Genomic DNA, 4,958 nt, shown 5'->3' on the forward strand with positions numbered 1-4,958 from the left:
TCTGGACTTGCATTTAAAAAAAGACTAATTTTAGTTTTTGGAATTTCCATTTTCAACAATATTGATTTGAACAATGAAACGGAAAAAACAAGATTTATCTCAGCGATGATGGAAGGTGAATGAAAGTACCGTTATTGTTGTCGCACCAGCTGTTGAGGACAGAAAATATCGAACGTTTCCCCACTTTCTCAATCCTCTCCCCGGCATTGGCGAGTTATCTCGCCTTCTTAAAACATAAGCGAAGATTGACTTGAAAGTCTGGGGGTGGGGGCCGAATGATGTCAGTTAATATATTATCATTATATACGCATTTACATTAGATCAGTCGGCTTCACCTCTGACTCTGGGCTTCTCCCCCCCCCCCCCATATCTCCATCCATGTCTTAGTTTTTTATTTCAGCAATGATATAAAAAGAAATGTGATATACAAGCCTGTATTTTGCAAATGGACAGCCTATATGCATCTCAATGGAACACATTTTCCTAATCCCCCTCCTTATCATGGAGGTACTATGTATGTGCAGGGCCGTCTTAAGAGCATCATGGACCCCCGGGCCAAGTGATTTTTCTGAGGCCCTACTTTGCAAATTTTCGAAAAATTAATTACTTCTCAATTTTTTGAGGCCCCCGGGTGGGCCCATGCGTTAAGACGGCACTGTGTATGTGCGTATATATAAATATATTTAAATACAGGGTGTTCTGTTAATGGGCCGACAAACTCAGAGGGTTGTTAGTAGACATCAACAGGAACAAAAAAAAAAAATGAAATGAAACATGTGTCCAACCACGTTGATAGGGTGAAAATTGCGTAAAACGCATTCAGGTTTTGATGTCATGCTGGGATGACAAAAAGTACAATAATAACTACAAAAATATTTATTTGATTAATTGTTACAAGAGTTGACGGAAGTGGCGGCCGCTGACGTCATTGCACAGTCTACAACGACGTAAAAACAATTCCCGGACGTGCTCGAAGATACCAGGTATGCATTTGATGTCTGCCGCAGCGACGACAATCTGCGCTACGAGATCCTCTAGCCTAGTGTGTCCACGGCCGTCGCATAAACGAGTGATTTAAAGTGACCCCCATAGGAAAAAGTCACACGGATTGAGATCCGGCGAACGTGGAGGCCAACCAACTTGTCCCGTGCGTCCAATTAACTCCTTGGGTATGTAACATCGAGGTGATTACGCAAATTACCGCAATCACGTTAATTTACGTCATCCGCAGCGCGTGATCCTACCCCTGCGTTTCGCAACGCTGCTTCGTCAGATATGGTGAGCGAACCCACGAACGCATTCAGCGATCAACTGACATCCACACCTTTCGTCTCCCCAAGGCCTGCATGCGTTTTTCGCGATTTTCAACCTCTCAAAGTGGTTTGCGATACCATGTTCCATTGCAATTTTTGTTCCTCTTGATGTCAACTAACAACCCATTTGAGTTTGTCGGTCCATTAACAGAACATTAAAGAATCTCGGTCGATTCTTGCCACAACGTTTGACTTTGAACAGACGTATTGTTTTTTTCTGTCCGCTGAACAACCGAGATTGAAGATTTGGTACGCAATCCAAGTGGGAAACTTGGGCAGCGTAATATTCATATCCTCTGAAGACGTCACCCATAGCGTGTCGAAATGCATTAGGAATTTTTTAGTATTTTTCTTATTCGTTGACGATTTTTTTGAGTATTACGGGCTTAGTTTCGGCCCTATGGAACTTATTCTTTCGATCCCCCAGTATCCATGGGCACCCTTGCACACATCAGATTTACATTGGCTCGCGAAAACGACTATCAAACTTATTTCGTGGTACAAGCCATTAGCCATTCAACAATAAATTTGGGCAGTAGTGCCCGCTCCAGCGGAAAGAAAATAAGTGTGTACCCACAAGGCACTTGAAGATTTGAGTACACTGCTATACAATATCTTTATACATGGAATGACAGTGGAAGGGATGTCGACGTCTACTGGGTTTGTGGGGTCCCCCGGGTGGGGGGAGCTGCAAGCCGAGGTTGCTCCGGGCAATGGGGGTAAGGGGACCAGGCATCACGGCCTGCTTACGGCCCGGAGCACCAATCCTAGAGTCGAGGGCCGGACCGGGGGGCTTGGATTCCAGGCCCTCCGGTCCGGCGTGGCTGGCCCTCTCCAGCGTAGTCCAACCCTCCCGGGTAAACGGCTTACATCCCACCAGGGACAGAGCCTGGACTACGTCTGGCCTTTAAGTGGAAGGGATGTCGGGCTAGATAACCGATTACAGGGGCGTAGCCAGAAATTTCGTTCGGAGGAGGAGGGGGGGGGGTGGAACCAGTGATAGAATAATAGGATTTGGCGATCTTTTCCCCTTTTTTCGGTCATTTTCTCACATTTCGGGGGGTGGGGACCAGCTCGCTACGCCCTTCACCGATTATCATCAATCTACCCACAGGGCCACAACCACATAACTTTTTCAGCCAGGGTGAGCATGTACTTTTTGCCTCTTCCGTTTGATTTTGAATAAGTGGTTAAAGGAAGAATTTAGCAACCTCTCTGGTTTTACTCCTCCCCCTCTTCGGGATCGCGTCTGTCAAAACTCTAGGCCAGAGCAGGGCCATCTTAAGCGCTTTTTGGGCTCTACGGTAAAGTGATTTATCTGAGGGCCCTACTTGCCGAGACATTTACTTTCGAAACTTTTGACCAGATCTCATTTTCAGGAGGCCCTCTGGCCATGCGTTAAGACGGCACTGGGCCAGAGGGTTCAATATTCGAATGCTAGGGAAGGGGGTTCTCTCTTGGACAGTTTTTAAGCTATTTCTTTGGTTGAGAAGTAAAAAGTAACCAGAGTATTTTTATCTCGTTTTGCTGCCTTAAAATTTAGTGGCAGTATCCTTCGCACCCGCTAAAGTACGGCCCTTGCTCAGAAAAGAGGGATTCGGGACGCCAGCCTAGTTACGGGCCTGTCTGTATGTGTGGTCAGGGCCATGCCCCTCCCCAAGCCAGACTTTTCACGGGCAATTCTAGAGAATTTAGTGAAAAAACAATTATGGTAATTGTCCCGGGCACTGTCAGCCCTCCCCCGTTGTGGGGGCCATGGTCACGGCTGTCTTAAGAGCGCCCCGGAGCTGATTTTTCTGAGACCCTATAATTGTTTAAAAAAAAAAAAATGAAAATTTCTTTTCAGGGCATTTTGACCTACAATAAGCACAAATAGAATTTTTTTTAAATAGCCAGTTTTGGTTCAGGACTGAACACGTAAAAAAAAAAATCTGAATTTATATTGGAAGAGTAATATAATGCAATTTCGCGCTTATTGTAGTGGAGACATAAAAAAGCTTTCAATAAATACCCCAATTAATACACATGGTTGGGAATGCCAACAGGCGCTGACCGGGGCCTTCGTGATTTTTCCCTTCTTACCACATATACACTCATTATATACATGGAATTTTTTTTTCTTAAGATACATGTAACAAGTGTTTTTTATGCATTTTAATGTTTTTTTTACATATAAGAAAAAAAAGCTGCTCTCTATCAACCTTACGTATAAATATACGTATATAAATGTGTGTGGAACAAGGTATTTCGTTTCACTATAGGCTTTTCCAATGTGTGTTAGATGTGATAATGATAGGCTTTTATTGATGCTGTGATACATCCTCCGTTCTAGTCATATAAAGAGTTACCGCTTTTTTTTTTAATTTCTCGATTTCTACGAAAATATTTTCGTAAGGGAAAAATCACGAAGGCCCCGCGCTGACACCAATTTTCTAAGCTCATCCGGGGCCTTCGTGGCTCATCTTCATCCATCTTCCACAGCTTGCTGAGATACTCAAATAAAGTACGGTTTAAGGTCTTAAGGCAGTGGTTCTGAAAGAGTGCGTCAGTCGCGAAGACGGACACCTGGTATATAGGTGTGAGTGTCCCATTCAGTGCTTTGAAGTGATTCTTTTCCAGACTATTCTGGGAGTCGCGGAATGACGAAAGGCCAAGAAAAGAATATGTTTGAGAACCACCGTATTCTAAGTACCAGACGCGTCCTTAGGGTTGTGCGACAGGTCAGCACCTCCTAGAGATAGGCCTCCGCAGTCTGCTTGTGACATCAGTAAGTAGTCCATTTTCCCTCAGAAATATTCAGGGGAAAAATTCCCTTCTCGTGCCAGTATCATCGTTGTGAGGAAAAGAAATGATCGGGCTCAGAATTGGTGATTTCTATGTCCCACATCCAGTCACTATGCGGTATTTGTGAGCCAATCAAGATGATTTTACGCCAAAATAAGAAGAAACGAAATAGGATGCTGTGTTTCAAAATGTGGCTAACTTGCTAGGTAGTCTGAATGACGTTTATGGCAAACAGTGCAGAGGCCTTCTATCTCTAGGAGGTGCTGGACAGGTGCGGTCGCACCGAGCCCCGCATTTACAGTAATAGAAATGAAAAAATATACAAAAATCAAATATTTTGTTTTTGTAGTAAACAAGGTGTCTGAGCTCTACCTAATTTGATTCTGGAAATTCCATTAATTCAGGAGAAATATTTTCTCCATTAATTCTGAATTTTCATAATTCTGGGGATTTTCTCTCATTAATTACAAATTTTCGTAAATTCTGGGATTTTTTGCTTCGATCACTTTTTAATTTTTATTGGTGGGTAGATATTACTCCTGTACATATTCTCTGATAATGCACGAGTCTTCAGATGCAAATTGCCTCCCCTCCCCAAAGTACTGTATATAAAATTGGGGCTAAGGAGCTCCGCAAACTATTTTTGCACCAGGCCTTGCCTCTGATATGGGCGGCCCTGCTGAGGATAGTAATAATTTTTTGCTTTTTTGGTTAGAAAAGTGGGGGTTGGGCAAAGAGGAAAAAGTAAACAAATTTAAAAAGTAGAAGGGGGATCAGGAATCACACATTCAAAAATGAGCATACTTTGCATTAAGTGAGAAACCGACAAACAAAAGTGTGATAATTATTTTTAATTTTCAG

At 43.2% G+C, this 4,958-nt stretch overlaps 1 protein-coding gene across 5 annotated transcripts in view; it reads left to right on the plus strand.

Annotated features, from left to right (window-relative positions):
- LOC149087125 (kelch-like protein 17) overlaps positions 1-4,958 on the plus strand; it is an 86,989-nt gene that overhangs the window by 78,210 nt on the left and 3,821 nt on the right. The window lies entirely within an intron of this gene.

The sequence above is a fragment of the Pholcus phalangioides genome, unplaced genomic scaffold, assembly GCF_987345545.1.
Source record: "Pholcus phalangioides strain wild (caught in Gottingen) unplaced genomic scaffold, Ppha-v1.0 ptg000004l_1, whole genome shotgun sequence".
NCBI classification, from domain to species: Eukaryota; Metazoa; Arthropoda; class Arachnida; order Araneae; family Pholcidae; genus Pholcus; species Pholcus phalangioides.